The sequence below is a fragment of the Nansenia antarctica genome (genome assembly GCF_963989245.1).
Source record: "Nansenia antarctica genome assembly, chromosome: 6".
Lineage (NCBI taxonomy): Eukaryota > Metazoa > Chordata > Actinopteri > Argentiniformes > Microstomatidae > Nansenia > Nansenia antarctica.
In genome coordinates this window covers 21,311,298-21,323,695 of record NC_137676.1, presented here as the reverse complement: position 1 = coordinate 21,323,695, position 12,398 = coordinate 21,311,298, and the positions used below count along the sequence as shown (strand labels likewise).

General features: G+C 43.6%; 1 protein-coding gene across 1 annotated transcript in view; it reads left to right on the top strand.

Annotated features, from left to right (window-relative positions):
- LOC308161334 (E3 ubiquitin-protein ligase rnf146-like) overlaps window positions 1-4,481 on the top strand; it is a 200,780-nt gene extending 196,299 nt beyond the window's left edge. The window contains exon 4 of the transcript XR_013937531.1: window positions 4,425-4,481. The gene's annotated coding sequence lies outside the window, so the exon portion shown is untranslated. The remainder of the gene's footprint in view (window positions 1-4,424) is intronic.
- The last annotated feature ends 7,917 nt before the right edge of the window (window positions 4,482-12,398 follow it).

Genomic DNA, 12,398 nt, shown 5'->3' with positions numbered 1-12,398 from the left:
GTACAAGAGAGTAAACTTCATGGCAATGGAAAACATTTGGCAAGATACAATTGAGCAATACAATAATAGAATATGAATGTAATCATTAAAATAATAATGTTGTGTCCGTGTGCATGCATTTATCATTTATAGTCCATAAAGCATCTGGGACTTCGGTGTTCCTTCCCATCGCATCTGGGCATCAAAGCTGCTCTAAAAAAAGAAGACAGTACATTTAAAATGATTGCCCACTGTTAGCAGTCTCAAAGGTAATGAATGTTTTATCAATAAATAAAATGTCTTAGCAGGCATATTATTCCACCATACAAGTCACAGTTTCAGCGAGGTCGGAGAGTACGGAGCGGAGGTTTTCCAGGTCAGTCGGTAATTTGATAGTGTTAGCTGAGCCACGCGTTTTTCTTGCCATTGTGAGGTATAATAGAACGCTGTAGCCTACAACTCTTTCGTTCAAATAGATTAGTCAAAAAGTAAGCTATAACTCGTCAAATTGTGAACATTTTATGAAAATATTTGGAGCCACGTTTCTCCTGACTACTTAGGCTTCATGCTCAACCGGAAGCTCCGTCGAGTGAAATTCCTGAGCAATGGGTGTTGGAGGATTTGTTAGTCTGTCAACAGTAAAAACATTGTCTTGCTGCCTCAGTAAGTTTATATGTGTAAGTTGTGTATGTGTAAGTAATGGTAATAATGAGGGTTAAAAAAATTCACTGTCAGTGCAGTGCAGTACAGTGGGGATGCATTATAAAGGGATATTTCTGTGAGAAATCGGAGGACGGGCTATACCATTCCCCATCCTGTTCCGTGCATTACAATGAGCCCTTCTTCCAATTTCTTTCTTCAAGGCAAGGCAGGAAAAGCACCTGGCCTTGGCATGCACTGGCACACACCCCTGTGGCATGCCGGGTAATGTTGCCTTTTGCCAAGCACAGGTTCTCAACCAAGGCAGAGATCGAGCTTCATCTATGAAGTACACAGAATGCCAAAACTAAAAACACCAAAAGAAATGACTGTCAGGTCCTGGACAGAGACAGCATACATTCCTCTATAATCGAATGATCTTAATACACATAGATAACACACACACACACACACACACACACACACACACACACACACACACACAGTTCTGCACTGTCAAAAGATCTGGAAAGATAACCTGTTGTTTTAGTATGTTGCACAATAGAAAGAGAGAAAGTCTGTCTTTTTTAAATACATGTTGACGTGCTCCTGGCAGCTCTGAGTGTTTCAGTACACAATATAAAGTATAACACTTTCTTACTTTTTCCAACAGTTCTTTGGAAAAGGAAATACTACCAGCAGCATGACGTTTTATTTGCTCTGTGTCAATATACTCAAAGCACACACACACACACACACACGCACACACACAGTGAACACACACATGCATGTTTTTCAACACACACACACACACACACGTGTGTTTCATGTCCGGTGTTTGCTCCAGCCCCGTGCAGGAGAGGTCTTTTGCACTTTCGTTCCGGTGAAACCTCAAAGGGAACCTTCCCCAGCTATTAATACCTCAACACATTCTTACCTCTTTTCACTAGCTCGCCTCTCCCTCTCCTCCCCACTCCTCCCTCCCTTCCCTCTCCTTAAATATTTCTTTACTCTCTCTCTCTCTCCAAACGTTTTGACCTGCCTGACTCTTTTTTCTATACTCCCTCTCTCCATCTCGCCACATCTGCTCAACCTCTCCTCTCCTCCCTCACTTCTTTCTCACCCTCCGACCCCTTGTCTCATTTTCCTCCCTCTCTTTCCCATCTCCTCCTTCTCTTAGTATGTCACCCTCCCTATTCTTCCCCTGTTCTTCCTCCCTCTGCCACCTTCTCTCCTCTCCTCATGACATACATACCACTTTTCCTATCTCACATCTGAGGGCATAGCAGCCTGTGTTTCCACACGCCACTTACTGGAGATTTATTTACAAAATGGGTGAAAAATATATGTCTCTCCTACTCTATAAGCTGAGAAGCAGCTGGCCCACTTGCCCTCTCTCTCTGTTTGTATAGGGTTCACTGTCTGTGTGTGTGTGTGTGTGTGTGTGAGTGTGTGTGTTGGTCTGTGGCCCGGAGTGTGAAGCTGACCTAATGCTTCCTCGGATCACCTCATTGTGGGCCCATGAGCAAAATAATAAATGTCCTCTCTTCATCTCTCCTCTCGGTGGGCCAGACACACACACACACACACACACACACACACACACACACACACTCACACACACACACTGGCCTATGGGGGGTAATAAACCCGGACATTATTCCGCTACACTGTAACAGAAAATCTCTAGAATTACAGCAACCACATTCCCTTCATCCTTATGTTTGACACAGATCGTAAAATGTTCACACAGATGGAAGGTTATAACAAAAATAACTCATATCATGGATATGTGCGTACCAATGGGGGCGGCTGTGGCTCAACTGGTTCTAATCGGTTCCGCAGCGGTTCGAATCCCCGGTGGGCCACGTGTCGAAATGTCCCTGAGCAAGGCACTAAACCCCTTCTTCTTCTTTCGTGTAACGTCAGAGGTCCAACTCGGTGTCGCGTAGCCATGCCCGCATCTCTGGTTCTAGGTCGAAGAGGCTGGCTTCTGAGGGTGGTCTATATAAGGGGCAGATGGTGATTATGTGGTCGGCGGTCTGCTCTGGGTCACCGCACTCGCATGCCGCACTGTCCGCCAGGCCCCATGCCTTCATTGATGTTTTAAAGCGACCGACACCAGTTCGTAGACGGTTCAGTGTGGTCCATTGCCGGCGTGGTAGGTCGTCTCCTCCAATGGTGCCATCTCCTGGGTCCCAGATGTAGCGGTGGATTCGGGAGGGCCCGGCTGACTCCCACTCCTGCTTCCAAGCTGCTGCCAACCATGCATCTCTGGAGATGTCCTCAGAGGTGGAGTTGAGCATGGCTTGTGCTGCCTTGTTGTAAGGGTGGCGGGTCTTGAGTCGGCTTGGAGGTGCTGGTGTTATGGTGGACTAAACCCCTAATTCATAGCTTTCATGTGACGTCACAGCATAGTGGAAACGCCCACCTGACGGGCAAAAGGCACTTTTTGCGGGCAAAACCCACTTTTTGCGGGTTAATAACTTTGATTTCCCGTGGGTTAGGAAAATAATTCCAACGTGTCCGGAAAGAGGAGAAGCCAGGGAATCCAAAGGTTTTTGAATGGAGTCGATCCTCCACTCCTATCACCGTGGACACAGCAAGGAGCGAATTCCCGGATATAAATATTCCCTCGCCCCGCTAACAGCGGGAGTTGGGAGTTTCGTCCAGCAGCGGTAGAACTCCCGGTTGATCGAGTTTCATATTAAAAGTATATCTTCGCCCCGCGGTGGTGTAGCGGTCTAAGCACTGGCCGCTAGTGCATGCTGCCCACCGGGGCCGGGGTTCGTATCCCGGCTCGCCAGATCCAGATATGGCCGAGGCACACGGGAAGCGGCATATTGGCCGGCCGCTTCCGAGGGGGGTATAGGAGTAGTTCTGGACTAGGATCCGTCGCGCAACACCGCCCCCGTCTGGTGTCGGAGTAACGGTACTGGGCTCGAGGAGCCAGTCAGCCTAGTCTGCCTGGCGGCCTCCTCTGGGACTGCCGACCACGGGGTCGTGCGGCGGATCCTTCGCAATAGGCAGGGGATAATTGGATGCTAAGTTGGGTTAAATTGGCTACCAAATTGGGTGAAAAGGGGATAAAATCTGAAAAAAAAAAAAAAAAAAAAAAAAAGTATATCTTCTCGGGGTGTCAGCGAGGTGGTTAAGGGCTCAAAATGACCGTATACTGATGGTGAATTTAGCAATAATAGTCTTGTGTTTGTACCACCTCCATAACCGGTGTTATTCACGGACAAAGCCGGTCAAGGAAGCACCTTTTGCGGGTTAATAACTTTGATTCTCCGGGGGTTAGGAAAATAATTCCAACGTGTCCGGATAGAGGAGAAGACATGGAATCCAAAACCATTTGAATGGTGTCAATCCTACTCTCCTATCACCGTTGTGTATCTTGATAGTTCTTCATGGGTGAGGTGGTCTAAATAGTAGGCATAGATACTTTTTGCCCGTCAGGTTGGTGGTTGCTAGGGAAGAAACCACGTGACTGAAAGCTATGAATTGCTCCGGGGTCACCTATAATGGCTGTGACCCCTTGCCTAGATGACCCTCGAGAGCATACATGCATTTTGTTGTACTCTGTGCAATGACAAACTTTGAATCCCTTTCCCTTTCCTCTTAATGATTTGATGTGCCATTCGGTGACCAACGTCAGAGTGGGGTAATGAGTGAGATGGGTGGAGTTGATTAACAACAGAGAAAGTGTTGGATTAAGAAATAGTGTTTTGGCTGGTGTAACTGCTGCCTGATTCTCTCCCACTGTTAGCTCAACGTCAGATTTATACTGTGAGTGACAGAGAAAGAGAGGAGGAGAGAAAGTGTGTGTGTGTGTGTGTGTGTGCGCGTGTGTGTGTGTGTGCGTGTGCATATGCGTCTGTGTGTGTACATAGTGAGAGACAGTGAGAGAGAGAGTGTGTGCATATGTGTGTGTACGTGAGTGCATGTGTTTGTGGGTATGTGTGTATATTGGCGTGTGTGTTAGTGTGAGTGCCTGTGCGTGTGTGTGTGTACATTCGTGCATGGGTATGTGTGTATATCGGTGTGTGTGTGTGTGTGTGTGTGTGTGTGTGTGTGTGTGTGTGTGCGTGCGTGTGTGTGTGTGTGTGTGTGAGAGACAGAGAGAGAGAGAGAGAGAGAGTAGTGGCCTATGGGAGAAAAGAGCAGCAGACTAAACAGTGATAACGAGTGTGGGAGAAAGATGTGGTATGCAAGCAAAAACATTCCCCTGAGCAAACAAATTTAGCATACATCTGTATCTGGCTAGTTAACTAAATGAAGAAGTCTTGCTGTTTACGCATAAGTTCAAATCTGTGGTTGGTATGTGTCTGACGAGAATTAAACTACTAGTTACTACTAGTAACTACTACTGCTAACTAATACTTAACTAACTATCCCAACTATCCCAGAATGAACTCAACCACCTTGCTCGCAACCTCGTTGCATCAGACGAGCGCATACAAGGAAACACAAACATACTCAACTCTGCTCGGGGAGATGATCGATAGGAGGTCAATTCAATGGATGTACGTCAGAGTTTTTTCCCGATATTTGCACTGGGTATCAAAGGCCATGTTTGACGAGTTGGCCCACTAGACTGTCCGAGGGTTTGCCGGAAATGTGAATCATCATTTTGTACTTTTTGTCTCTTTAGCCATGTCTTTGTTTTGCCTTCTTTTTACTTCTGCAGTTTTCTCTGGATCAGTAAACACTGTAGTGTGGACACGTTTGTTTTGGTTGTATTTGGCTGGATACGGTGCATGGAGAAGCCAAACAGCCAGCCAACACTCTGCAGACTTGGCTTGTCTGTTCATGTCTGTCTGAAAACTACAAAGATTAGATTAGTCTGTTTTCTTGTTTTCCTGATTGGACATATGACGCACTGGTATTAAAGTTATAAGTAATTTAAATCAATCAGTAAGTACCAATTATCCATTGTTTATTTATTATGAAACTATAAGCCAAGCTACTATAAATAACAACTAGATTCTATCATAGTCAGTGACTTGCAATGTCTTTGATATCCTAGCATTTTTGAAGGTAATGGGAAGGCGTGAAACATGAACATCTGAACCCTAACCCATGAACGCATTGCAGAGGATATATGATGCCATAAAGTGAAAGACATTTACATAATAAACTTGCTGTCATAACTTCAGTCCTTCCAGAAGCCGGATATTAGTTTTTCCAGGGTAGGCATTCATCAGAGGCAGAGCTATACTTACTTACTGTAAGCACAGGTGTGTTTTTGGCAAAAGCCACTGCTCTGACAGGTGGGTGGCGATTACAACATGTCAATGACTGTCATTACTGTGCCGTTAAGAACAGGTGTGAGAAAAAGGATAAAGGAGAAGAAGAGGGGGATAGCCGAAGGAGGAGAGAAGAGGTATAATAAGTGAAATGGTTTTGCTTTTGCCAGGATATGTGCGGATACAACACACATACACACACACACACACACACACACACACACAAGAACCAGAGGCGATAGGAGAATATAAATGAAACAAGATTTATTGTAAGGGTAACAAAAACAGGTTTCCGTGAAACACTTTTACTTAAAACTACTCTCTATAAAAAAGGACAGTGAATTATTATAATGCTAAGGAGGATAACATAAATTAGGTAACAGGCACACCTGTGCTCAATCAAGCCATCACCATGGCAGAAGGCAGGACAATCACCTGGGAGAAAACACAAGAAACAAACCAAACACACACAAAACCACACACTACGGACATAACACTGGGTATGGCCTGTCTTTGCTCTCAAAAGGGCCTCAATTCTTGTGGCATTGATTCCACAAGATGTTGGAAACATTCCTTGGAGATTCTGGTCCATGATTACATGGTTGCATCATGCAATACCTGCAGATTCAGGTGCACTTTCAAGCTGTGAATCTCCCGTTCTACCACATCCCAAAGGTGTTCTATTGGATTCAGATCCGGTGACTGGGAAGGCCACTGAAGAAAACTGATCTCAATGTCATGTTCATGAAACCAGTTTGAGATGACTTTTGCTTTGTGACATGATGCATTATCATGCTGGAAGTAGCCATTAGAAGATGCACATAGTCAGCAACAGTTCTCAAATAGGCTGTGGCATTCAAGCAATGATTTATTGGTATTAACAGACCTAAAGTGTGCCAAGAAAACATTCCCCACACTACATTCCCAACACCACCTCCACCAGCTTGGACTGTTGACACAAGGCAGGTTAGTTTAATAGGATGTTCCTATTTAAGTGTTCAGTGAGTATATACGCAATGAAAGTCTGTACTGCGACTGCAGAATGTAGGTTTCTAGGTAAACATAACTTGAGACACTCACACATATTTTTTGTTGACATGCAAATGACTAAATATTGACTTTAAAATAATTAGCTTCTCAACTTTGTTAACCTTTGGGTGATTGTAATACCCTGAAGGCAGGAGTTCAATTATGGCCAGTTGTATTTACCTGGAACCTAGCCTTTGGGCAAAATACAAGTAAATGTAATTTACTTTTAGTAGACTAAATATTGACTTTAAGAAAACATTGTTATCTTGGGGCATAAAATACATGTATCCACCAGTCCAGCCTTATTCCAGAAGTGAGAAGAGTGTCTCCGGTTATATTTACACTGCAGTTTGTGACACAGGACTTCCATAGCGTATTCATATGGTCTGATTGCGAGTTTGTGATAAAAAATGATCAATTCTGCAATTTGCTTCATTGTGTTTTTAAATGAGCGTGTCATGTTTTTTCAATCGTTGAAAGATTAAATAGGTATGCGATTACAAAAATCTTTAGCTTTCAATGTTTAATGGATATCAGAAACCTTTTATCAGATACTTTGTAGTTTTTGGCACATTTTACAGTTGGTGTTAATGGCTTAAAGGTGTAAGATCGGCAGTGATTCAGAAATGGCAACTTTTGGTTTCCCCTCTATGAAGCAAGCCCAACTAATAAGTATGTCAAAGAACAATAGTTGGACTTGCTTAAGCAAGCCCACCTAATTACGCCAGACAACCTGGGTGTCTGCTCTCTTGTTTTGTGCCCCATCTTGTGCCTTGTACGCTCTTTTACAATGTAGTAACCGTGCAGTCTTTGTTACTCAATCAATGACAACTACCTTGGAGTGGCCTATACTTCACCCTGTTAGCTTGGCCTAGATCTGTCATCGATTGTGACAGACGTATTCTGTTGTCAAGCTGTTGTTGAGAAATATGGTGTCTCTCAGTGTCTCTCTCTCTCTCTTTCCCTCTCTCTCTCTCTCTCTCTCTCTTTCCCTTTCTCTCTCTCTCTCTCTCTCTCTCTCTCTCTCTCTCTCTCTCTCTCTCTCTCTCTCTCTCTCTCTCTCTCTCTCTCTCTCAGCATCTGGGTCAAATCCATCACAGCTTTCCACATCCTCATGGAGTGTCATAAACACATACACACACACACACACACACACACACACACACACACACACACACACACACACACACACACACTGACTGAGCAAACACTGCAAACCAAGGGGTGTCAGGTCAGACATCTAATGGTAGACATTGTCTCTATCTGGAGCTGGCACTCTAACCAGTCTGGTGTGAATCAGACAGCCAAGGATATCAGGAAATAGGTTATATAATATGTTACATGAAATGATGATAACAATGATATGAAACACAATTAATTAAAACAAATTATGTATCATGTCTAACCCCTCACAACGGCTCCGGCTAGCCCTGAGGACTGACACCTTATCTTGTATTATGCCTATAATTTTTTTTGACACTTATGTCACGTACTAATGACACTTTTTTTATCGTTTTGAATTATGCTTGAATTATTATGTCCTATGTCTTGTGCTGCAATGCTAGGTATGTTAGGATCTGAAGCCTAAGAATTTTACTCTGTCACACTTGTGTAATGTGACATAACAATAAACTTGAAACTTGAAACTTAAACGTGTAAACATCTAAAGAGTAGCCAGCCCAGACGACATCCCTGGACATGTTCAGCATTTAACACTGTAGACCGGCTCGGAGTGGTTGGCGGAGGGGGGAGGGGGTCATGCCCCCGTCCAGATGGGTGGGGCTGTAGTGGAGAGGGTCAGCAGCTTCAAGATCCTCTGTGTCCACATCACTGAGGACCAGTGATGCCGGTAACGCGTTACTCTAATCTGAATACTTTTCTCAGTAACGAGTATTCTAACGCGATACTATTTCCAAATCAGTAATCGGATTAAAGTTACTTATTCAAGTGGCTGTGCGTTACTATTGCGTTACTACCTCATAACTTAGGCTAAATGCAGTATTTCTTTGTAATGTTCGATAGTAAACAAACATTTCTCGCGTCTTGGGGAGTGACGTCAGTGCTCACGTTTTCAACACGAGGTTACTATGGAAGGCCATGCCAGCAAAAAAAACGGCTCTCGACTATCGCGAGATTGCAGCAGAATCGCTCACGTGTATCACCACGCTGATTGCACAGTGTAAACAGAAGCGTAGCCTACACAATGGAGCGAGAACAGAGATATGCGTTAAATAGCTGGAAATATAAGGATTATTTTGAGTTTGTGTCAGCAAAGGATGACAAGAACATAAATGTTGATCATTGATAAACTCAGACTCGCCCCCACCTGTGGTGTATGTCCCCACCTGTCCTACCCGCTGTACATACCTAATGTTTTGTTGTATTGTTCTTCCCATGATGGATGTATATTTATCTTGTAGATAGTACTAGTTATTTGTCTGTATTATCTTGTAGATAGTACTAGTTTTTGTTGTTGTCTGTCTTACATGTAACGATGAATTGAGAATCAAGGACCCCAGTTGAAATAAGCCAGTGGCTTTCTTGGGTTTTTATCCTGTTAGTTGACCTTGTATGTAATATGTACTTTCATGTACCTACTTCTGCAAATCTTCCAATAAAGTTTTCAATCAATCAATCAAAAAAAAACAGTTTAGGATTAGGATTATATTAGGATCATATCTGAATGGTCAGGGTAGGTTTTAGGTTTTGTGAAACCACTCCTTGCTAGTTACTGTTAAATAAAGATTATATTTATTTTATTGTTTAAAAACAAGTATTTATGTTGGGTGAGGCAAAGAAAGACTCTTTATTTTGTTGTTTTAAGTTATTGTTTAAAGTTTAATTATGTAATTTAAGTTACTGTTAAAATAAAGTGAGTTTTGGCTAAACCAGTTTTCATTTTTATGTTGCGGGGGGGGGGGGGGGGGTCGGGTGCCTAGGCAGCTGCCAATAGTAACTAAAAAAGTAACTAGTAATCTAACTTAGTTACTTTTAAAATCAAGTAATCAGTAAAGTAACTAGATTACTTTTTAAAGGAGTAATCAGTAATCAGTAATCAGAATACTTTTTCAAAGTAACTGTGGCAACACTGCTGAGGACTGACTCAGACCGTACCTATACAGTGATCAAGACAGCACGTCACAATGGCTAACTGATTTTATTGTCTGATTTTTATTATCTTCTCAGAACTTCTCCTTTGAAGTCTATCCACAGGTGTGAGTGTTTCCAGTGGTAAGGAATCACCTCTGTCTCGGCTCACAGACCCATAAATCAAAACATCTCAACCTCAGCGAATCACATGTCATGATACAGGAATAGAGATCCTTGGCGGCCAATGGTACTGGCCGATTCTATGGTGGTGAATCTGGGGACAGGGTCCTACTGCAAGGCCATGAACTATCTGTATTTCTGCTCAGGCACATGGTTAGCTTGCCAAAGTCGTTATTTTGCAATTGTTTTTGGAACCAACCTCATTGTACAGTAGAAACATGTTCAACCGTATGCATGGAAAGACATGATACAAGGAGGATAACTCTTATTCCCTAATAACAGTAAATATCTCAGGACCTCATGGGACAGTTGAATGATAGCTAACTGATTTTATTGTTGAATGATGGATTTTCCTTACTGTTGTTATTGCAATATTTTTTACATCTTCTCAGAATTTCTCCTTTGAAGTCTATCCACAGATTCTAGAGTTTCCAGAGGTAAGGAATCCCCTCTGTCTTTGCTCACAGACCCGTAAATCAAAACATCTCGATCTCAGCGAATCACAAGTCACCATACAGGAACAGAGATTCTTGGCAGCCAATGGGAGTTGCCCGATTCTACGGTGGTGGAGCATCTGGGGGACACGGTCCCACTGCAAGGCCATGAACAATTTTTATTTCTGCTGAAGCATATGGTTAGCCTGCATAATAGGTCATAAACACTTAAGAATATTGACGTTTATGTATTGCTCAAACCACAGCCACTTGTTTGGACATGATGCAAAGGAAAGGTCTTGAAATGGGTGGGTAGGGAAACAAAAATAAGCAATTATCCAACATTTAGAAGATTGCTTACTAATCAACAAGATTACCTTTTGCACATCACAGCAGCAAATAATCTGCAAGAATGACAACATCCGCAGATGTCTTCAACTAAAAACAAGACTTTTTCCCTTACTGATGTAACATAGTACACACCAGACTCACCCACAGACACACACACACACACACACACACACACATTCACAGACACACACACACAGACACACACACACACACACACACACACACACACACCAGCACATCTGTTTCTCACAGTCTCACCCCACCGTTGTTTGATTTAGTCTGTGACCTTTAAACTTTGCTGGCCAATGTTGGATGGACTCCTGGCCCTAGTGGTCCAACTTGGAGAGTCCCAACTGCCTGTGTGTATTGTATCTCTCTCAGTCTCTTTCTGTCTCTCTCAGTCTCTTTCTGTCTCTCTCTGGGCACATGCTTAAAAATGGATGCTAATCAGCTTTCCACAGATGGGGTAATGTCCTTATCATGGCTGGGCGCTATATTTAGTGTGCACTTTCTCCCTCTTAGCAGAGGATAACATTGGCCTGGTTCTCTCCCAACCCCCGTGGGTTAACATCCACACTAATGCCCCCTAATGAGACCACAGAGAGAGAGGGAGCTAGGCAGGGAGGCAGGGAGGGAGAGACTGACATCCACCTAAAGTAACATGTGTGAGGAACTTTATGGTTTTGCTAACCCTCTGTCATTACATTACATTTTAGACATTTAGCAGATGCTTTTATCCAAAGTGACTTACAACAAATACGTTTGTCTAAAGTACGTGAATCATCTATACATCAGTCATCATAAGCAAAAATCTATGCTGCGATCAGGGGCCACTGGCAGTCACAATGTTAGAAGAAGGAAGGACTACTTCTTCTATTTTGAACAGGAGAGGAACTGTTACAGAGGGGTATTGCGGGGTGTAGACGTCTTTAGGAGGAACAGTCAGACATGCATACTGCATCTGTCCTGAGAGAGAGAGAGAGTGAGAGAGAGACATAGAGAGAGAGAGAGAGAGTGAGAGAGAGAAGGAAATGTCAGAGAGGAAAGGGGGCAGTGAGAAAGACAGAGGAGTGAGAAAGACAGAGGAACAGGAGAGAAAGGAAAGGGAGATGACGTAAAAGGTAGAAGGCGGGCCAGCTCAGCCACCAGGGAGAGTGACATCTGGAGGGTCTGTTCTGTCCTTTAGGCATTAGCATGACGCAGGCCTGGAGCAAGTCCACTCATTCCTCTCCTCCTGGCTTCCTGGACCAGCCACCATCTGTAGAGGGAGTACAGGGCTCTACTGGGAGTACCACTCTACAGTGAAGCCCTGCCCGAGTGCCATGGCAGGCAGACACACGCATGCACGCACGCCCACAGACACAGACACACACACAGATATAGAGAGATAAGACACACACACACACACAACAAACACACACACACACACCTGTCCCAGTCTGGCATG